Source organism: Dioscorea cayenensis, chromosome 14 (genome assembly GCF_009730915.1).
Source record: "Dioscorea cayenensis subsp. rotundata cultivar TDr96_F1 chromosome 14, TDr96_F1_v2_PseudoChromosome.rev07_lg8_w22 25.fasta, whole genome shotgun sequence".
NCBI classification, from domain to species: Eukaryota; Viridiplantae; Streptophyta; class Magnoliopsida; order Dioscoreales; family Dioscoreaceae; genus Dioscorea; species Dioscorea cayenensis.
Window position 1 is genome coordinate 13,388,070 of NC_052484.1, and position 24,580 is coordinate 13,412,649.

General features: G+C 36.9%; 1 non-coding gene across 1 annotated transcript; it reads right to left on the minus strand.

Moving 5' to 3' along the window:
* Positions 1 to 262: 262 nt before the first annotated feature.
* Positions 263 to 368, minus strand: LOC120276572. Its single transcript, XR_005541287.1, has one exon. It is a non-coding gene; the product is annotated as a small nucleolar RNA R71 (small nucleolar RNA).
* Between the last annotated feature and the right edge of the window lie 24,212 nt (positions 369 to 24,580).

Genomic DNA, 24,580 nt, shown 5'->3' on the forward strand with positions numbered 1-24,580 from the left:
TAAAACTTTAAAGGACTTTGTTGCACTGATTGCTCAAGGACTATATTCAAGCATTAGAAGACCCGTAGTTGAGGTAAATAATTTCAAATGGAAGCCTGCACTTCTATTAATAGTTCAAAAAAATCAATTTAGAGGTTCACTTATGGAAGACCCAAATCTACACCTCTTAGTGTTTCTGGAGTACTGTAATACTTTAAAGCTCAATGGGATCATTTATTGCAAGCTTTCCTTCTTGGATGCTTCCTTCCAGGCAAGACGGCTTAACTCAAGAACCAGATCACTGATTTTATGCAAAGGAAGGATGAATCAATGTATAAAGCTTGGCAAAGATTGAAAGAGTTGCTAAAGATGTCCTCCCATCATGGGCTTGAAAAGTGCGTGTACATATCTTCTATAATGGCCTAACTTATAACATAAAGATTTTCTTGATGTTGTAGCATAAGGAGCTTTGGATGAACAAGAGCATATATAAGGCTTATGATCTATTTAAAAATACAACTCTTAACTATTATTAATGATCAAGTGATAAAGGTACTCACAAGAAGGCTCCATGGAAGTATGATGTTGATGCCTTAGATATTATCATTGTAAGAGTTGACACCTTGGCCAAAAGGTTTGACAAGATGGGTATTAATGTTGGGAGTGTTGTTCTTTTTAATTGTTATAAGATATGTGGATGTGTGCGACATGCAGCCTATAGACTGTCAATTGGAAAATTTCAACCCTCAGGACTCATCATAGATGCAAATCAATTATGTCAACAATTTCAACTAGAAAGTGTAAAATGATCAATTCGCTAAATTCATACAACCCTAGTTAGATAAATCATCATAATTTCTCCTACATAAATAATCAGGCTCAAGCAATATGGAGTAATTTCAGATAGCCTCTTGGATTTTATCCAAGTCCTCCCAACCCTCCACAAGTTTAGAAGTCAAACTTGAAGTCTTTCCTAGAAAGCTTTGTTGTGAATTAAAACAAAACATAATCAAATCATGAGTGATGCAATCAAATAGTTGATATCCAAGGTCGAATCTTTAACCACCCATAACAAATGTTAGAAACTTAGATCACCTAACAAGTGAGCTCCTCATTAAGACCTCAAGAGATGTTTCTAGGAAAACCTAAAATTAATCCACATGAGCAGTGCAAGGCTATAACCTTGAGGAATGGCAAACCATTGGAGAATTTAAAAGTATAAAGGGATATTGTTCAAGATGATGAAAATGAAGAAGTTGAAAACACTAAATCACCATTAGAGATAATCTAGGACAACTGTGAAATTGAGGATAAGTGAGAGGAACAGGAAAAATATATCCCATCGAAGCCTTACAAGACACCAATACCTTTTCCATAGAGACTAGACAAGGCCAAACTTGACAAGCAATTTGAGAGATTCTTGGAGGTCTTGAATTAGTTGTATATGAACATCCCATTCACAAAACTGGTACATGAAATGCTTCTTATGCCAAGCTTTTAAAGGATATCTTATCCAATAAGAGGAGGTTAGAAGAGTATGAGACCATGGCACTAATTGAGGAATGTAGCTTTCTTATTTAAAATAAGCTGCCTCCAAAACTAAAGGACCCAGGAAAATTTTCCATTCCATGTGTGACAGGAATTACAAGCTTTGAGAAGCCAGTATTCCATTTTGAGCCAAGCACCTGTCTTATGACCTTTTTGTGTGTAACCTCTATGATATCTGCAAAAATGCATGGGAGCAAGTGTTCTGCCAGTTCATAGCAACTGATTTTCACACGCACAGTAACAAGGTTGAAACATAGGACCAAGGTATGGCCACCAATAGGGGGTACCTTCAGGAAAGTGTCGTATTCCTGACCATATGGTTCCGAGAGGTAACTAGATCCTCTAAATGTAAAGGTCATTGTTGTTTCCCTAAAGATACTCAACTATGGTGAACATTCCTATAGTAAGACATCCTCCATTACCACACTGATAGAGTCTTCATCCAACATTAGGGTAATGCCCACTACTTCTACTTTTAAATTTGTATGTATATTTTCTCTAACTAATCAGTGGATATCTCAACACAACAGTTCCTTGCACTTGAGCCAGACAAGAAACAAGGTTACCTTGTTGGACCAAGCTTTTGCCACACCATTGTTGAATGTCGGGTGTGTTGTAACCTCATCGAGTAAGTCCCCAATAGATGACAATGACAACACTAGTGATAGCCCTCCAAACCTTCTGTGGGGTAGAAGATTGATGCTTCCTTGTTCCCCACCGTATGAGGAATCAGGAGCATCTATAGGAGTAGTCTTGTGGGTTCTCGATTACTGCCTAGGACTACCAATGTGAAGGCACATGAGAGCCACAAAGGAATCCACCGGGTCTCTCTCACCAACCTTAATGACTCCCAGTCACCTAATGCTGCTCATACACAGTAGTGTAACAGACATCGTAATGCACCTGCACAATTTCCATTAGGTGGAGGATGTTTACATTGAACCACTTAGTTGCCTAACTAGGTGAAGACATCTATAATCGGTTGGTTGTAGTTATGGATGACACCATAGGTATGATTGAAGATGCCACTGCAAGCTACAGCCACTAGAGCAAACATACAAGGTCCGGGTTTACTACAGCTAAGTGAAGTACCGATAATAACATTGGTCAGATAAGCTCACACTACGATCAATTTGAACCATCTCTAGAGTATATTTCTACTCGAGAAGGAACTATATTAGACAATCCAACTTGCCATATGCCCAAAACATGGTGGGCTAGCCAAGGCTAAGGATCATACCATATGTCATAGAGATGATGTCATTGCTCTGATCCGGCCATTAGAGTGAGGTATAGAAGCTTAGGCTGTCATGCAACACAAAGAGATAAAGCAGGCCGACCTTGGTGCGATAAGCACACATGATGAGCATCTACAACATCAACATAACCACACATGTACTACCATTGGGTTAAAAAGGTTGATGGTGTGATCAAAACAACAGGTTTACTCGATGAACAAAGTCGTAGCTGTTAATAATACAATGGTCTAGGAAACCATCACTGTAGTGTCCAACATGAAATGGTAGGAGAACATGGTTAAGAATAATGGCTGACATGAAAGGGTTAATGCCGCATTGATGGAGGTTAGGGCCAAGGATGACAATGATGGCACATCATACAAACCTAACCAGTCGACGTTATTAGTTGGAAGTAGGTACCCATACGGAGTATTATTTGTGAAGCTGTGAGAAATGAGGTTCTTGATCATTTAACCACTAATGGCTTAGAAGTGATACAACTTGGCCAAACCGATCGATTGAGCGCAACTTGTAAATGCAACTGATAAGTGCTTGTGTATAAGTAATACGAAGTATATTTTTCTTACATTGAGCATTACTTTTATTAGATTTTATGGCTCATTCGTATGTATTTGTGTTCTTTTGTGCATTAGGGTTGTGGAGATAAGTTTGGAAGAAAGGAAGCAAAAGTAGGAACAAAGGTGAAGACACAAGTTGTGCTCAAAGACATATGGGTGTGTGCCAACCTCCATTGTGTTCAAGTGAATACACAAAGTGGAGGGGTACAAAGGCAATCACACTCATATGTTCTGACTTGTGCAACATTATTAAGAGCTTCGTCAATGTGGTTTTATTGAAGACACGACATGATCTACTGCAAGGATGTGTGCCCATTCATGTGGCCTCGATGAAAAGAGTGGATTCGGGAGCATTCTGGCAAAATACTGTAGTAAAACACTGTATCAGTTATTGTTTACAGTGCACAGGAAATGAAGATCTGTAAATCCATACAGCCGTATGGAAATTCCACACGCCCATGTGGATGCCCGATTCCAGCCCTATAAATCGTTTTGAGAGTTTTATTTGAGGATCTTCTTCCTATCTTTTGCCTATCTTCTGGGGAGAGGTGGATACGGTTTGGAGAGGCTTTTGGCTAGGTTTTTGGAGCGGTTATACGATATTCGACATCAAGTTCCTTTGCAGGAGAACTATTGGGGAAGCTTTCGTTGACATCTATTAGGCGAGTTGTGCCCTAGGTTTGACAAGGAAACCTTTGGAGAAGACGTGGCGGCTCCACAAGACCATCAATATGGACTACAAGAGGGTTTCCTCTATGGAGTGCTTGCACTTATCCTTGATTTCATATTTGCTTTTGTATTGCTTCATAGAGAATTAAACCCCTAGTGGGTGCTTGGACTTGTAAACCCTAGGATGATTTTGTTTCATTGACTCTTATTATGTATCTTTAATTGATGTTTTAATTGAGTTTCAACCTTGAATGCTTGTTGATTTGATTTTCCCTTAGAGTGACACTAGGGTTAATAATCTATCTTGGTAATCATTGTGAATGAGTGACACTTCATTAGTATTAGACAAAGCAAGGTTGAAGAGGGTCAAGAGGGTAAGTCCAGAGGTAGTGGAACATCTCCTTTGCCCTTCTGGTATGATTTATCCTACATCCACATTCCAAGAGTTCTTTGCGGTCATGATAGAGTGAAGTGCTAAGAGACAAACTCCACTGGGGCTTAGTTGCGCGAGCAACAGAGTGAAGTGTTGAAGTAATCCTTAGTGCTGGGGCTTAATCGTAACTAGGGGTCTTTCACTTGGACCAAAGGGTTAGATCTATATTAGAGAATAGGGTTTATCACTTGGAATCCCCAGAGATTCAAGCAACCCTACATAGTGTGAGGCGTCGAGAGTATCCCTTTCCTCAGGGGTATAGTATAAGGGTTAGTTATGGTTTACCTTAGTTTTGGGACCGTGTCTTTGGAATTCCACGACTCATTAAACTTCAATTAGGAGGCTTAATACTAGTTTTACACTTGAAATAGTAGTCTAAGGGTGAGCATTATCGGGTACCCCATTTCACCATCGATTGCCTCTTCTTATTCCTATTGCTTTCTCTTCTCCTTTATTTTTATTTCCATTAATATTGTTCACTCAAATCATAAATCAGTTTACTCTATAGCTAAATAGCACTACTATTTTCTTATGAACAACTATTCCCTGTGAATATGACTACCCACTTACCGAGTTACTTTATTACTTCGACAACCCGTGCACTTGCGGTACACACATGCAAGGTGTGTGTCAACAACAACGATCATCTTAGGCTAACTCAAAGGCACAAACTAGCTTAAAAATGAGAAGTTGAACATCCTTCTGTGATGAGTGCTTAAGAGATATTGTATGGACGTACAGAGGAATGCATTGCTAGCCACAACAAATCGCCAACCTTATTCAGGGGTAGATGGTCATGGATGATTTCATGGAAAGGCTTATCTCCATAATCCTCTGTGACACTTTGACTTGAGATTTGTTGTCGAAGTAGATAATTACATGCTTGCAACACATCATATGGGAGAGGATGTTTGTGGACATTGAGCCATTGTGGGACTTAACTTAGTTGGTTATAATGGAACCCATGTCAAGCACAAACGACATTATTTATATCATTCTTGTGCTCATCATTGGCAATGACTACATGCACCTCCTGGAGATGGACCTATGACAAGAGCCACTACTCCTCATCCTAAGAGAGCACCGTGTATACAAAGGCAACATAGGAAATTGTACAACATCCGCTATTTCATTTTTCCTCTCTTGTGTGAAGCTATCATTTTAATTCTACCCATTCCATTGCACATGGAAAATGTAGCGGAGAGGGCTTGATCGATATATGTTTGAAGTGTTGACGTTACCCGATAGTGAGACATGGCCCTTCAGATAGGACAGAAAATTTCCCCAGTAGGTACAAATTTCAAATGCCTGTGCCACATATGTGATGTATTTTGTGGAGCAACTATAGCAACCTGGCCCCTTTGTAGAAGGGTTGATGTGTCGGTATTGCACCTAAAGTACACATAACGGGTACTATGAGATGACCATCGCAATAACAGAAATAAATAATAAGGCGTAGTCCTTGCGCCAATCATATATGTAGACCAATTACAAGTAGCCAGCAATGCAACCTTTTTTTCCTTTGCTCTTTTTTTTTGGTTTAGAGTTTGTGTCCTTGACACTGTGTTGTTTGTTTTGTTTATAGTGTGAAATTTCATTGTACTACCAAAAAATTTAAGTAATGTGCAGAACATCAGTATTAGTGAGATTCCTTTAAAAATCTAATCGAACATGACCATTCTGTTATAATTTATAAATTAACATGAGCACATTTAACGACTACATTATCAAGCACCAACAAGCACACTAGGAGGAACTCCCATGTCATTAATAAAAGCAAAGCACCAAAAAAAATTTCCCATGTAAGGACCATTCCTATTAACTGGAAATGATAATGTCGAATGAGTGTCTATTGTGGCTTACGCTAGTGTAGTAACTATAGTGCATTATCCTTATGTGGAAGCCCTATGACTCGATCCTCTTGTTGCATAGTATGCCGATCTCCCTCTTTATCACCGAGGCTGAAACCGAATGTCATCAGTGCAGGATGTTAGCTTGTCAATCTTTGGTATTAGGTAAACAACTACCTCAATCTTGAGTGTGGCTCAATGATAAAGTACTAATTGATATAGTGGTGGATGTTTACATTCATTACCGAAATTGCAGTGCAAGCATGCTTGCGGGGTAGACCATAAACTTAACAGCATCTGCATGAACATGTGTGCGCTTACAGGTTAACAATGTTACTCTCTTGGTTGACTAACTTGACATGTGCCTTGCCCAATTGATCAGCACTAAGATATCTCACTTCGTTGATGATATCCTCTAGTTTCCAGTGTATCATTGGGCACAAATGTCTCCATTGGACCCAATCCTCTTAGCGGATGCATATCATAGTCATCATCTTGAACCTGATGGGGAAACAAAATGCGGCATACTTCTAGATTAGATAGGTCTAATGAATAATAGGGGGGAACTCACCTAATCATATGAACCATATATGTAACGGGAAGCATTCTCATTTCCTTAACCCAAGCATTGAAAGATTCTGAGGCATTAAAGTACATCTCACCCCACAACTGCAATGAAACATATAGTTATACTAATGTTATAGGTCAGACTTCTCTATGAATTATGTGTAAGAATGCTCGAAGGCATTATATAGTTTAGTCACATAGACATCATACTCTGACTATGTGAGTGTGAATTCTTTTTTCTTTAGGAACCATGCAAAATCTTCCCTTATGGATATGGATGTGCTTGTCAATGCTTTGTGGATGTTGGCATCCAGCTGTTGAAGACAGTATGTATGGGAAGAACTTGGAAAGACCATTGCAATCAGGTTGATAAGGCATTTCGATTTGTCGGTCACAAACATGATTATTTTTCATAACTGGCATCTCCTCCATTTAGAGCTACTTTCAAAATCTCCATTAACAATGTCCAATTGTTGTTTGTCTCATTGTCAACTATGGAGAATGCAACATTGAACCCTAAACATTCCCATCCTTTACAATTGTAGCTAGAAGTGTTTCCCATACCTGCCAAGTAGGCAGATGCTGCCAACGAACAACATAGGAAGGCAACCATGCTGGCAACCAAATAATGCTTTCTTCAAATAGCCACTGTTTGTTTGTAACACCATTTCTACATACCACAACAACAAATTGTAGCTTGTGATAATCGAACTGTAGATCATGTCTTTAATGATCTTCTTCCTTCACCAGACAAGTTGTATGGCACCGCCACACTAACATCCTGGAAAAGGTCCTACCACATTTCCACCACTCTATATGTTGGCCTATCTTTTAGTTTCAATAAAATATGCTCCATCACACAATTTTTTATGGCTTTAGAGTATGATGAATGGTTCATCCAGTAAGGCATGAACATGCTATTGGTAGCCTCCTCCGCACAACAAACTATGAGCCTCATCTTGCTGTTATTAACATATGTGAAGTCAAAATCTCACAATATGAAAAAATCAACTTGCTTTTGCTTAAAATGTCCAAAATCCTTGAAAGCTATTCTAAAGGCAAGTAAAATGGTGGACATACAGTTGTAAGGGCAATGCTCAAAGATCTGCTAGGCCTGGGCATGTATGTACTAGTTTTAAGCCATATGCCTTCATCTATGTAGTCCTTGTCAATGGTAAACATAGATTAAACTCTTATTTGTAACAAACATACGAAAACACTCCAACTAAGACACATAAAATATGAAAGTGTGTTCATGTAGCAACAATCACCATCAATTACTTAGACGAAGCCCTAGACATGGACGATAAAACTGTCCACATACCAATGATGACCTTTGTTATGCACATTACTAAAACCGTGGACCAAGACAAAAATGATGACAAAATCTATAAGCAACCGGTGCATGACCATGTGCCAAATAACCAAATCTAAATGGCTGATGGTTGTAATGACCACCTGTGCAGACCTCACCAAACCCCTGGATGAAGTTAACAATGATGATAGCATCTAGGGACCTAGTAGTATATGTTCGTCTTGTGCAATCATGATGTCTGAACGGCTGTTGGTTGTGCTAACCTCCTTTTCAGATCTTACCAAACCCCGAGAGGGAGCCTAAAGTGATGACATAAAATGAACAACTACACGAAACTCCGCATAGGCCTCGTTGGAACACTGCAATAAGCCAATAATGACAATAATAACCCCATTCGATTAACTAAGAACATCTACAATAGAAGGATAAAATTACATAGAAAGCACAACTCTAAAGCAGAACATTGGTGGGTGATATGCTCTGACCTGAACATGCTACAATGCAGTTAGACATATATTGCTTCCTTATGAGAATATCTACACAGTACATCGGTTTATTAAAACGATTTGCCGTTGGACATTAGACGGCATCATAGCTAACAATGCTAACAACCAAGACCTTACACCCAGTGCATATAACCTTAACTACTTTTACAATCTGTGAGGAAACCACAAATAGAACAAGATCAGTTACAAAACGATTATGCTATGGACGCTTTGAAGGAGCTCTCCTAATTGTGCCCTCCATGTCATCGGCCTCCATTTCCACCAGTTGCTTCTTGTATAGATTGTGGATGGTGTAGATCATACGGAAGCCATCTTCACTAGCAACCCAATAAGCGGTCTTATGCTCATCTAGGATTGTATATCTTACCCTAATAGAGATCGACTCCAAGCCCCAACGTCCATAAATGCTATCTAGTATTGACTACCATGGTATAACTATGGTGAAGTTCATGACGTGTCCTTTTTCTTGCCTCCTCACCACTACAATGAATGAATCCATGGAGTTGATGGAAAATAGAAAAGGAAGGCGAGCACAAGATAGTGCAATGATCAGAACAGCCTCCAGGGTTGCCACTAGCCACTCATAACTAGAACAAAATCTCCACATTTGGCCAGAATTTTCCCACTAAAAATACGGATTAAGGGTAGTTTTACTATTACATTTAATAAAAAAAAATTGATATATAACTGATTGGATGTCTGCAAGGACTGCAAAGTTAATAAGACAAAAATAATGGTATTATTGGTAAATATCAAAGTTAGGAATCCTTAATAGTCGAAATGAAAATGTAGACGGACCGTATGGTAATTTTTCCTAAAATTAAACAACAAAAACTGAAAAAACTAAAAGGCATGCAATTTAAAAACCTGAATCAATGGAAAATTTGAGAATAAAAATAAAGTTGTAGAAAAGTGTGTCCATACCTAATAATTAAATTAACTTTGCACGTATTTTAATTACAACTTTAATTGGGCATAACAAGCATTTCAATATTACTTTGCAGGAAAAGTAATTATAGGAAAAACTTTGCAAGGAATATTTTTCACTACAAAGCACCGAATGGCCCCAAGAGAACCATAGGAAACTTTAGAGTTAAGGGCTCAATCTCTTCCAAATAAGCTACAAATACTTTGTTGTACCCTTGAAATTTGTATCCTGACAATATGGAGAAGACAAAAAAGATTTGATGTGAAAATATCATTTGTGAAGGCATCTTTTTTTTTTATAATGTGTTTACAATTTGATGTGAAAATATCATATGTGAAGAATTTTTTTACATATTCTAAAAAAATGCCTTCAAAACTACCCATGCTCTCGTTCTGAAAATAGAGAAATATGCCCTTATATGATATATAAAATTAAAGGTATAAGATTAAAAATAAAATAAAATATGGCTTACATTTTAGGGGATTGCCGTCAATCATTTTGTTTCTTTAAACATTTACTTTCAACCCCTTATTTGATTTATTTTTATAGTAGGGTTCCTTCTGCAAAATGTTCATCATATAAAACAAAATCCCTAGAATTTTTTGCCATCTTCCAAATAGAAGTCACCGGCTGACAAAGCTGGGCAAAAATTGGGATCTACTAAACACTAGTGAAGATTGGGTTCCATGGACTTCTTTGCAAAGCCACAACCAATCTCTGTAGCAATCTTAATTGCTCTACTACTTCTTGCAACTTTCTATGCCTTTTAACTTACAACATACTTAAGCTAGCTATGGATAAGGAGCTTTTCTTCTGTTGTGTTCTTCTTTCGCCGATCCTCTGCTGAGCTCTACTATTGGGGCTTCCTAATTATGGGAAAATGACTGGCTCTCCATCCCCCAAAGCTCCCAATAGAGCCAAGGGGGGGACTTCTTAGGCGAAGATCATTAGTTCTCATGCCTAGGATGCTCGTTTGGACATTTCTCCGCTCTTCTTTCATGAGCACTTCCGAAAAGCAAAGACTGAGGTTTGTGGGCAAGTTACCATTGAATTTGACTCGTGGTCACAGGCCAAGGATACCATGCAGTCTCATTGTATGCCAATATCTTTGGAAAAGTGCTACCACTTGATTAAGCCGAACAAGCTATTTTTGATGTTTGGAAGGATCTGGGAAACTTTAAGATATCAGATCTTCTGAATGGGTACTACTTCATTTAATGAAATATGGAGGATCTCCAAAACTGGCTGCTGTTCAACAGATCTTGGAGGATTGCAGGTAGAATATTACGGCTAGCCCCTTGGCGAAAGGGATTTCAACTTGGCTTTGAGAAGCTTTTAATCGCTTTTGTTTGGATGCTGATTTTTTAATTGGGACACAAGTGTATGTGCCGATCACATAATAATAGTGTGTGTAAAGTAAGATGTTGGTCCACAGGGAAGAATGAGAGTCCTAGTAGTAACCCTAGTTCTGAAAATTAGCTTAATCGATCAAGTAATGTGTGTGTAAACAAAAGAGAATAAAAGAAAGAAATACAAAAATAAAACAAGAGAGAAATCAGGGGATGAAATGATGTCCGGGCATAGCATCCCTCTAGGATTTGTTAAGTGTAGGACAAAGGTTGTCTAGGTATGTAATCCTATTTGAACCGAAAGGATTTTTGGATTATATGAAATTCCTCAGTAGAGGGTCAAGAGTAATTGAATTGGTGCATAGCTGATACTGTCATCCACATAATCGCATTAACACACTATGAAACATTATTGTAAGCTAATGAGAATATCTTAAGTAGATAATTACTCTTATGAGGAGAGATTACCCTTAATCTAAATACAGAGTAGAAATGCAATTTCTCCTAAAAATCTACTCCACATGATTGCAAAGGGCATGGTGATACTCATTAACTCACTCTGGAGAATTGAGGAAGATGGAGACTCCAAAATACCTTATGTCTAGGCTTACTCACAATTTCCTCTAATCTCGGCATGTCTATGCTAGGTGGGAATTTTTTCTCATCACAAAGCACATCAAGCATGAAAACTAAGGCTTTCGACACGATAGTAATCAATCATTCAAATATGTAATTAGATTCAAATAAAATAGATTTCAATAGAGAACATAAGTAAATCACATGAATCTAACAACCAAATAAACCCTAGAGTTCAACTATGCCCAAACATCTACAAATTAGCCTTCCAATAATGGAGGATAATCATTCAACAAGCAAGACACGATGAGAGATATGAAAACATTAAAAAAAAACCCCTTCTCAATCGTGCCATAGGTGAATCATCAAAGAAACCCTAAGATAGCTTCCGCGCACGCCGCCAAGGTGAGCTTGATGGCTATGATCTCTTATCCCCTTGAATGTGTATTTAAATCTCCTCTAGAATTGCCCTTTAAGCCTTGGAGATTCATCTCCTTCTTCCACTCACTTCGCCTTCCAGAAAAGAACCAAAGAATGCCCTAAAAATCCTCATCAGATCTGTTTATACTCGGTTGTTTACGGGTTACTTACGGGGATAAGGATGTGGTCGTAAGAAAGTTGGAGAAGATAGTCATGAGCCTTACGGGATCACTTATGGCCATAAGTCCTATCTATAAGGTCTTCTATCTATGTTACAATTCAACTTACGACAGTAAGCGCTGGAATGTAAGCTCCACCGTGCTGCTCTTTGCGACTGCCCTTACAGGCGAAAGCTCTGGTCGTAAGCTCCTCTGGATGGTCCTTACGGGCAGCCTTATGGGCGTAAACTCTGCCCATAAGGTCCTCTACTTTAGCTCTGAACTCCTTCTTACAGGTATAAGCATGCTCACAAGGTTCTCTAGAAAGTGCTTATGGCTGTAAGCCAGGCTGTAAATTTTCGTAAGCCACCGAGTTTGTCTTGTCCTTGTTCAAACAATCCTGAAAGAGCTCTAACTTCTTATTTTAAGGTTTGAAATGCTTCTTTTGATTCTCTCTCATCTTTAAGTACTTCCCGAAGCTTGAGAATACAATACACACTAGATTTAGCATCAAATTTCATAATAACCTAATACAAGCCAAATGAGTGTACAAAGTGATATGAAATATTAGAGTATTGTACAGGTATCAAATTCCCCCACACTTAAGCTTTTGCTTGTCCTCAAGAAAAATAAAACATTACAAACCAAGTGGACAAAGTACAAGACCTCTGGTGCTCAAAAATTGGGGAGTTTCAAAATTAATTCGTGTTTAACAAAACAAGAACGCAAAAAATCTCAAGTTCCAAAAATAGTAAACACTCTATTCAAGGTTATCAATATGTGTGTGTTACAACTCTCTACTTCACTTCTTTTGGCCTAGAAGACTTCAATAACAAAAATTTCACAAACAACTTCTTATTTGCATGGTGGTAGCTTCACACAACTCCTAAGGTAACCTTTTCTCATGAGGCCTCATAAAGTGGCTTTCATGCTTAAGAGAGGTAGCTCTTGCTATATCTTTTACTAGAGTATGGTAGCTTTCACTCTCCTAAAGAGGTAGCTCTTTCTCTCGTTAGGGCATACAAAATATCCGACTTATCGAGAGTAGCTTCACACTTCTAATAGAGGTAGCTCTTTCCGTTTCTCTCATTTTCTCTTTTCTTTTTATTTTTTTCAACAAATTCTTTCGATTTTGCAAAAACTTTTCTTAATTTAAAAAATAGGTGACTATCTAAAAATAGGGTGAAAACTAAAAAAAAAATAGAACTCAGAAAATAACAAACTCACATGTGTCCACCATAATACTAAGAAACTCCACTACATTTCAAATGCATCCTCATAAGTCAAACTCGATATGTAAAAGAGTTAACAATGAATCTTCAACTCCTCTCCCACACTTAAATCATGCATTGTCCTCAATGTGTGTAAAAGGTGAAAGGGCAAGGCAATGTAAACAAGACTAGCCGGGAAGTGGAAAATGAGTACTTCCCCTGTTCAAATTGAAAGTTCGTTGATCCTTGGAACCGATCTAGTGTGTCGGTTGAGGTGCCTTAGCAGTGGGGGTCACTTAAGGTCAAGAAAAGACCAAGTGAGCATCCCTTTTGGAATTAAGGATGGTGGGTGTTGCAATTAAGTCCTCCAAAGTATATGGTAAGGCATTAAAGCTCAACAACATCAAAATAACAAAAACATAAAAGAAAATCCACTAAAAGTCTCAAAATAAGTACAAACTAGGAAGGGCCAACCCTTGCCATAAATGCTAAATGCAAATACTAAAAATGAAAGTACAAAAAAAAATGAAAGTAAAGCTAGTGCTAGACGACGTTCGTAGGTGCAGAATCTGTCGGTGATTGAGGTGCTGGAGGAGGGACCACTTGAGATAGAAGGTCCAAAGCATTGCCGAGGTCGGCCTTAAGTTGTACCTGTGTCGCAAGGATGGCCTGCTGACCCTCCTACAACTGTTGTATCTTAACCCGTAACTAATGGTTCTCTGATCTAGGCTGGGTCTGTCGACTCTTCATCCTTGGCCTCACCTCCTCTATTGGCTGCTCTGTCATGTCAGGGGTGAGGACCCATCTAGAGCCGTGGTGCACTACCATCACCATTAGGCGGAGGGTGTCCATCCCTAGGGGGACAATGTCGCCTACATCCTCCTGGCCCTAGAGCCAATCTGCCAGCCCCATCCCTCTGATAAGTCTCCTAATGTAGGGAATGGCGAAGATCACACCCAGGCATACATGCTAGCCCTGATGGGTAATAAATTTGACCAGGATGTACCCTAAGTAGATAGGACGGTGCTCGATCAGGCTGTAGAGGAAAAGAAGCTCCTACCATTTCACCACTCCTATGTTGTCTACTCGACCTATGAATGAATAAGCAATGATAGCATGCACGTACCTGTGAGCTAGCTCGTAGCTTTGACCGTGGCTGAGATAGAGCCATAATCCCTTCGGTGTATCTCCAGGTGGGAAACCGATGAGAAGTTGCTCGTATTGTGGGGTGCTAAAGAAGTCTATGTCACATATCCCAGACAGTAGAGTAAACTCCATGTAGGTCAATTGTCCCTGAATAGCTGAAATTGGATGGAGCCTGCCTGGTTGAAGCTGACCAACGCTCGGTCCAGTTCAAATGTGTGTTTCCTATGTTTATCATCATCTTTCTCTTACTAATTCATATCACACCCTTCTTTTCTTAACTACTAATAACAAAGTTTTTTTGCGTAAAAATGTTTTTCATTTTGAAAATCTCTTGTTTGACTATGAGGGTCATCATCATTGATTTTCCAGTGCTTGGTTTGAGAATAACTCTGTTTCCCTTCTCCTATCTTTTTCTAATTGTGTTGCTTGTACTAGGGAAAATATTATTAAATGGAAATCTACAGGTCTTAGGTCTATTGATGGTGAAATCGGGAATATTGCGCAAGAAATCTCTGGGCTCACATCTAGCTCAGATGTCTCCACAATGGACATAACACACTCCATCAAAATTTAATCTTCTATACGTAAAGAGCTCTTATGTAATGGATGCTTAATGGAAATCAGAATACTTCCTTCTTTCAAAGTATGGCCCGAATCCGCAAGCACAAGAGTAAGACTTCTAGTATTCAATACCTTTTAGGTAACTCTTTTGTCACTATCAAACATTTCTTGCTCTTCTTGGAGACCTTCCCTCTCTTGATAGCGATGATATGGATACTCTATCTAAACCGGTTACTAAACTGGAGGTTTATAGAGCGCTCCCAACTATGGCTAGAGGAAAATCTCCTAGACTAGATGGTCTTACTAAGGATTTTTATCTTTTTTATTGGAATATCATTGGCGATCACCTTTTTAAAATTGTCTCTCATTTTTCACTTCTTGCAAGCATCCTAAGTCCTGGGGTAGAACTTACATTGTTCTCATGCCTAAGACAGGCAACCCTCATCATGTCAATGATATTGGCCTATTCCTTGTGCGATGTTTCTTATAAAATTATCTCTAAAATTCTTGCCTCTCATTTAAAGCTTGTGATTCATAAATTAGTCATTTAAGAGCAAACTGGTTTTATCATAGGCCGTTCAACTTTTGCTAATATCTTAGCAGTCTAGGAAATCATGAATTCTGTTGAATCGGATTTTAAATCCTACCCCCCAACCACCCACACACATGATACTAGCCAAGATTGACATTTAGAAAGCTTTTGACACAATTAAATGGCCAACTATCTTAGCCACCTCGCAAAAAATGAATTTTCCTCAAGTTTTGATTTCTTGGATTTAGGAATGTCTCTTTTCTTCCTCTTTATCTCTGATTATCAATGGATCTCACACCTCTTAGTTTTCAACTTCCAGAGGTGTTCGTCAGGGAGATCACATTTTCCCTCTCCTATTTATCCTTGTCACCCACAACCTTACTGCAATTTTAAATCATGCTCTTCTCCTCAATATAATCACTGGTTTTGATGGAAATCTCTGATCCGTGTATAACATTCATGAATTTCATATAATTTTGTACATTGATTTGGCTTGTATTAGAATCATATTATGAAATTAGAAGCTAAATCTAGTGTATTTCACATTCTTAGGGTTCAGACAGTACATACAGATGAGAGAGAACCAAAAGAAACATTCCAGATACTAAGTGAAGAAGTTGGAACCCTCTGGGCATCATTTGACTAAGGACGAGGCAAACTAGGTGGCTTACGGCTAGGGTTTTGGCTATAAGTACTTTCTGAGAACCTTTCGGGCATGCGGTTTATTCTTTGACATTGGTCGTTAGATCTTAATGCTTTAATTGTTTTCCTTATTGCAATCCATTCTATTTGAATCAAATCGCATGCTTGAATGATTGGTTGATAACAAGGTGAAAGCCCTAGCTATCATACTTGATGTGCTTTGTGACGAGTAGAAATGCCCACTTAGTATATACTTGTCGTAATTAGAAGGAATTGTGAGTAAACCTAAGTACAGGGTACTTTGGAGATTCTATCTCCCTCAATTCTCCGAAGTGAATTGATGATTATCTCCAACCTCTTTGTAATCATATAGAGTAGATTTTAGGAGAAATCGCATCTCTACTTTGTATTCGTATTAGGGATAATCTCTCTTCACAAGGGAGATTATCTACTTAGGAGATCATCATTAGCTCACGGTGAGGTTTCATAAAGTGTTAATGCGATTGTGTGGATGTCTGTATCAATTCCGCACTTACTCAATTACTCTTCACCTTCGAAAGTGGGATTAAGTATAATTCTGGAAACCTATCGATTCAAATAGGATTGTAAACTCAGACAACCTCTGTCATATATTTCATAACCCTAAACGGATGTTATGCCCAGACATTGTTTCTTTCCCTAATTTCTCTTCTTCTTTATTTCGTATTTCTTGCTTTTACTTTATTCTACTCACACTCTCAACACTTGATTGATTAGGCTAATTTTTGGAATTAAGGCTATTATTAGTATTTTCTTTCTTCCCTATGGACCGACACCCTGCTTCACGCACACTATTATTACGCGATCGACACGTACACTTGCGTCCCTATCAATCTTCCTAATAATTTTAATCACCTTATATTTGCCGATAATCTTATTTTGATTACGAAAGTCTCTAGAAAATCATCTAGAATTTGTCTCTTTTGCCTAGATCTTTATAAGGAGATTATTGGGTAGAAGACCAATCATAGCAAATCTGCTCTCTATCTCCCCTCTTAGTGCAACAAAAGTCTTGTTATTTTGATTTCTAGATTTCTTAATATCTGGCTAGATAAGTTTCTTTTCCTTTATTTAGATGTTCCTATCCCACCTAAAAAGCTCTCTGTTTCTAATTGCCGATCCTTGTTAGATAAGGTAGCTATTGCTGTTAACTCCTGGAATCACTCTACCCTATCTTTAGCTGGCAAAGTGGTGATGATTAGTAGTAGTATCCTTCCTACTCTCACCTATTTCGTCTCTATCTACTTCATTCCTGACACTACTATTAAAGATATTTCCAAGCTTGTGAGAAAATTCCGTTGGGGTGCTAGTAGCAGCAATAGGGGCTTCCATTCTATTGGATGGAGTTTAGTTACTCAAAACAAATCTGAGGGGGTCTCGGCATTAAAAATCTCTTCTCTATTAAACACGCTCTCATGTCTAAAAATCTTTTTTTCTATTTTAAATGGTTCTGATAAACTATGGGTTGAGATTTTTAATCTTAAATATTGATAAGTGCTATTTTATTGATGTTTTACCAACCTTACTTAGTACTGAATTAACCCTAAAGAGTATGTGTTTATGGATAAATGGTACTTAGTTGCTCATTTTGTATCACATTTTAAAATAAGTGCAAAAAAAGCCAAAGGAAGGAAATCAGGAGTAAATCGATGCCAAAATCATCAAACAGAGTGATACACGATCAAGGTATATGCCCGTGTACCTGCCTGTGTAAACTTTGGCAAAGCAGCACTCAGCTGATCACATGAGTACCGTGTGATTAGCCACAGACTTACTAATCACTCTCATACCGAGGAGAACTCGGCCTTGTAGATAAAGAATTCACCCATGTACATTTGAAGAGTTGTAGAGCGTGTCCTAAATAAGAGCATGTGCAGAAAAGGGATACATGACCGTGCAACTCAAGAGCAACAGAAGAAAGAGATCTAAGAGTTACGATGTAAGAGAAAGATGTACACGGCTGTGTACATTCACCCATGTACATTGGGAATGGAAGATTTTGGGATTTTTCCTGGGAGTTACACGGGCGAGGTACACGCCTGTGTACTTGTCCATGTACCAGTCAGGTTCTTGTAAGTATAAATAAAAATTTTCAACAGGTTTAGGGCATCTAAGTTTTGGCCGAATTTGGGGGAAATTTTCTGGAGACAATTAGTTGTGGTTGAAGAGGGCTTTGAAGGAATGAAGGAGGAATTTGAAGGCGTCGCCTGAGTGAAGATTTATTGGAGACGATAGCAGCTCACATTATCTCCAACCACAGGGCATTGAGAGGGGGCTTTCCTTACATGTTTAGGGTTTTAGAGATTGAGATTTACTTTGTAGTGATGGACTTGGGCCTAATGGAAGGCTAACTTCCTTGGGTGCCCGGATTAATGTAGCTTGGGAATACTTTATCTTTTAATTGCTTTTTAATATAGATTACCTTTTGCTTTTGAATTCATCCTTATTTTCATTGTTGTTTTTGCGTATCGAGAGAGGCTTTATCATTATAATTTCACTTGTGCATTGAGAGATCCTTGTCAAGAGATCACACACGGATGAGTAGGTATCACTGATGCTTGCTAGAGATAGTTAGGGCGCCATGTACCTTTCAATTGGAATTTTAATAGTTTACCTCCGATTCTTGACATGGAAATCCTAGGGCTCATTGCAATCGTTTGAGGGTAGGAGTAGGAAAGATTCACTTCCACCTTTAGCATAGGATTAGACACTAGGGAGTCTTGAGAGAGCACTTAGTGTGATCTTGATTTCATCTGTTCGTTTAGCCAAGGTTTACTCTCTATTGAATTGCAAACATCTTAATTCATTAAATTCCCAAGTGAAATTGATCCGGGCACTAATTTATTCATTGTTTCTAGTTCCTTATTCCCTCTATTTAGTTCCTTCATTCTTTTATTGTTTTCTTTTGAAATTAAAATTGAAATTGATCTTTATCATTTGGTTTGCTAGAGAAGATAGAGGTAGTACTTCTATTATCTAGTCTTTGTGGATTTGACCTTGCTATTTGCATGCATTACTTCGATTGATGTGCGCACTAATTTTTAGTCAATTATATATCCCAATTGGAACTTTTCTACCCTCTACTGGTACAATTCCTCCTTGTGGCTTTATAATACAATTTCCTAAACTACGGTCAAGCTTATTTTTAATTTTAAAATCAACATCTACAATCCCAGCTTGCCCAATCTCTGGGAAGATCCTTGGATTCATGACATCCCTCTGGCCAAGAAACCTACTTTTTTCAACATGCATGAGTCTCTAGATACCCTTTCTATTGAAGATTTCACCAGTAATGGTCGTTGGAATTTTCCAATCATTGAATCCTTTATGGGGCCTAATGTTGATTTGGATTGGTTGCACAAGGTCCAACTTGATGATAATTTGAATAACAATTGGATTTGGTGGCCCAAATCCCCTCATGTTTCTATTGTTTCTCTTTTTACGCCTTCTTGAATGACAATTCTTCCTCCAATCATTCTTGGACGGGTTGGAGAAAGATTTGGAAGATCGATGTGCCTCCCAAAGTGGAAACCTTTATTTGGCAACTTGCTCACTCCAAAATTCCCACATGTGACATCTTCTATAATTTGAATTTTCGTCCCATGACTTTCTGCCATTTTTGTCACTTGGTCCCTGAAACTGCATCATACATTTTCTGAGGTTGTTCTCGCACCATCGCTTGCTGGAACTCTATCTTAGCTTCCTTAGGCTTACCTAAGGATTTTATTAACAACTTGAGCTTTTGTAACTGGCTCATGTTCCCCCTTAAGCTTTCTTGTAATCTTAATCTCGGTAGAACTGTAGTTGCTATCATTTACTAGCTAATTTAGAAAGATTGTTGCAATATTATCTTCAATCATTCTACTCCAAACTTGGATTTGATTCAAAGAAGAGCCTAGTGTCTAGCTTTTAAGTATGCCAAGAAACCAAGACCTCCTCAAAGGGAGTACTCTTTCTGAAACACTTTAGATTCAATTACCATTTTTTTAGATGCTTCATAAACTTATTGTTCTAATGCAGTGGGCCTTGGATTTGTTTTAACTTCTAATCAAAGTTGTTTCCTCTTAGCATGGGCCTCTAGCACCTTGTGTAACTCTCCTCTCCATGTAGAAATTACAGCTTTGATCTTTGCCTTTGAGGAATGTTTGAAGAAGAACCGGAAGCCCATCTAAATCTACACATATTGAATCAACATCCTTAATCTTATCAAGAACTTTGAACCCCCTATCGCCTGGAGGCTGTCAAATGATGCTCTTCACCTTCAAAGCTTTCTAAACAGTCTCCACAATCCTAGTATATATCTCATTGATCAGGAAGACAATCAGATAGCTGACCGGATAGCTCTTCATGGATGCTGCAATCCTAAACTGTCCCTCTTTGCTAAAGGAATGCAACTCCCTTTCTGGCTCTTTGATGTTTGCTCTAAGAGGGGTCTCTCGTTTTGATTAGTTTTCTTTTTCTTGAGCTTTGCTCTTTGTCGAAAAAAAAATTAAAAAACAAAAAACAAAAAAGGGAGAAACTAACGAAGATGATGGATGATCATCTCAGAATTTGGGTTTTGAAATAAGTTACTCATTATCTATCTTTCATTAGAGAACCACTAGTAGCCCAATAGTATCACATTTGAATGGTGAATAGGCATCCCAGGGATCACAATCCCTTGGTTAGATGCTTATTCCTTTGACACCGCTTGTTGCCTTTGTCAAAAAATAAAAAACAATGATTAGGTGATAAATAAAAGATTTTTATTATGTTTTTTTTATGTTGTTCCATTTTTATTTTTAATTAAATATTAATATTTAATATATAAAATATAATGATTTGAAATTGTGACTAAAAAAACTAATTATGGATGGGATTATAGATTTTTTGTGCTTAACGATTCAATTTTATATCATTTGTATCACTTACATGGATAATGTATATCATTTATAGTCACAATGGGTCAAAATAGAAATAGAATGTGTGCAATTAACAATAGCGTATGTAACATGGCAACAGATTAGCCATCAAATAATGCCAAAATGGGTCAAAATAGAAATAGAATTTGTGCAATTAACAACAAATATGTAATATAACTACAGATTATCTATCAAATAATGACAGAATTTTTAATTATAGTGACGGAATCTAAGAAAATAGCAAAGTAAATTCAAAGTATATTAGGAAAATCCATTGCTAATTAAAAGAAATTGCCAATGGAATAATGCAAGGAATATTTTGTGAAACCTTTCAAAATGAATATTTTATTATTATTTTAATGACAGTTTAATTTCATTTGGCAAAGCAATGCTCCGTTTTCAAATACGTAGACATAATGAAGGAATTGAAATACTGACTTGAGTATTTCTATTTGAATTTTCATTGCCAATTTCATTTGTAAACTTTCTTAGCAATGGAATATCCATTTTTGATGAAAAAAAAAAAAAAAATCTCTGTTTCCTTTTCATGCTTTTCTTGCATTGTGTAATAAAATGTTGCATGTAAATAGTAAAGTTATAAAAAATGATATTTTTCCCCAGCTTGATGCAGCTCACTCATTTATAGTGTACTAAGCTAGCAACTTTAAAAGTATGTAAACATCTTACACGGCAAGCAATGATGCCCATGAAGGTCATCAGGTTATTACAAATTTGCAGTGGGTGTCTACAATACTTAGAAATCTTTATTATTGTCAACCTAGCATGGCATACCTTCCACATTAGATATGGCGTAACACACCTTATTTGTGGGCCCCACACAATTAATACTTCTTTTCAATTTTAAATGCTTGGCAGTTACGGAGAGAAAAAAAAAAAAAAAAAATCCTTTTTTATGTTTATATTTTTATTTTATTTTAGGTTTTCAAAACTCTAGCCGTGTCTTTGTTTTTTTGGTTATAAATCCCCGTTTGGATTAAGAAAGAGGGAAAAATTTAGCCTCTTTTCTTTTCCCCTTTTTTGGTGTGTGGTACCGGTGGCGAGGACGGAGATAGGTGTCATTGTCAAGGATTTTGTGTCACTTTCATTGTGAGGTAAGCATTCTCTTCCTAGGATCTAGGGCTAAGTGGTGGAATTTTTTTTATCTCCTAGATCTTGTCATGGTATTATTTAATGTTTTTATTTAGGGTTTATGTTATGTGCTTAGTGGTTTGATTATTTCAATATTAAACCAGTGATTGTTAATTGAGATGTTGCACAATGAATTTTTTCATTGATTTGCAAAATGTTGTTGCCTTCGTTCATGCACAAGTTGTTTATGTTTAAAAAAAAAAAAAACATTATCTTTTGTTTTAGAAAAATTAGATTTTTCTAAATCCTGTTGTTTTTAATATGGAATTGGATGTAGTGTGTTGGCGTCCACTAATTTAGCACACATAATATATATATATATATATATTAAATTGATAGGTTAGAATGGCTTCATGTTGTGTGTAGAGTTGGGTGGATCTTTATATATATATTGATAATATATATTCTTTTTCATTATAAAGAAATATAGTATTATAGTTTTATTTATTTATTAGTTTATTAGTGTTTATAAGAGTTTGCAGATGTTAGTGGATTTTGATAATGCATGTGAAATAAAATATTAGTTTATTTTTAGTTGTTGATTTGGATAATTACATCTAATTCTATTTTGTAATCTTATCAAATGTGGACCTTGTGATGAGGGAATACCATACTGTAAAGGTTATTTACCGGTTAGTTTCAATCAAATGTCAATATACCATATCAGTAGTGGAAAGCATTATTTAAATTTGAGTGATTATATTGTTTGTTGATGGGGTCTTAAACCTACTTATTGAATTAGTATTGGAGTCTTTGGTACTCATGCCAAAGTTCCTCAGTTTAACCTCGTTATAATTGTTTTCAATAAGTGGGTGTTTAATGAGTGAGGTTAATTTGGTATAACTTTTAGGCTTATGTAGATCATTGTTATTGATATTCTTGGAATGTGTTCTCAAATATAGGATATTCCGTGGAACTCTAATTTCGAGGTGTATTTAGTTTTGGCATTAGACAGATAAATAAACCACCTATAAATATTAATATATGATGTATTCGTGACAATTGCTAAATTTTTAGTTAAATTATTTCTTCAATTATTTGATTACTTTGTTATCTTACTAGTAAATTATTACTTCTTAACTAACATTAATTTCAGAATTATCTTTTGTTTAATTTCTGAGTATTATTTTATTTTCAGAATTTATGTAATAATGTGCTAATTCCTTGTTTGTTTGATAATTCTTTTGTTTATTCCGTTCTGACAGTTATTTATATCTGAATTTTGTAATAATTTAATTATTTAATAAATTTTTATATATTATGTTTCAGTAAGTTATTTCTCTTGAATTCCAAGTTATATATATAATTTTGGCTATTTAATTATTGTTTTGTTAAATGTGTTATTGTTGATATAATTGGAATTATTTTTGTTAGAAAAACGGGATCACTTAATTTCAGTATTATTGCGTTGACGATAATTTTGGACCCAACATATTTTTTGTATAGAAGCTCGTAGTCCCCAATTAACTATGCACTAACCATGTCACTAGGGTTAAACACTGACCATGTCGACACGTACTTCTGATATAGAAACTATAGTTTCACACTGTCCCATCGATGAAGAATAACTGCTTCTAACATTCTGGTGCGGGTCACCGAGGGTAACCATATGAGCTCTGAAATCTGACTCTGGTCACCAAGTTTAAATAAATGAATTCGGATATTTTGTTTTGCATTAGTTGTTTGGGGGACTTATATGCTCTTTATTTTGGTAAATTAAATCTGTTTTGAATTATTTCTGATTTTTGGGTTTCATTATGATATTTATTTTATTATGTTACACTTTGAATGTTTTTAAAATAATTGAACATTTTATGATCTCGATATTTTTAGTAGTTTCTTAGCAGGCTCCCAAGCTGATTAAGTTGTTCTCTTTCTCTTTCTGATCAAAAGTAGGGTTGAGTGGTGGATAGCTTAGGCGGGGTCGTTGAGCAAGTCGTCGTCTAGTTGTTACCAAGTTAATGAACTCCCTTTGTTGTGGACTTAGATCTTCTTGTTTTTATTTAATGGTTATGTTAGACAGTATTATGTGTTTTCGTTATATTCGGAACATTGTAGTTTCCTTTGCTTTTGAAATTTATTGTCTTTGTTAGATGTTGTTCTTTCTAGTGTGAGACAGGTTTTGAGGCCTTATGTGCCAACTTAGTTATGGCTTTGTAGGTATGCGGCCGTTTGTCAACGCTTCTTGTTCAGGGTGTGACATTATCATAGATTGGTTAGAGGCCCTAATGTTCAAATAAAGTCAAGCACATACACCCAACTTTATAAAATTATAAACTTAATGG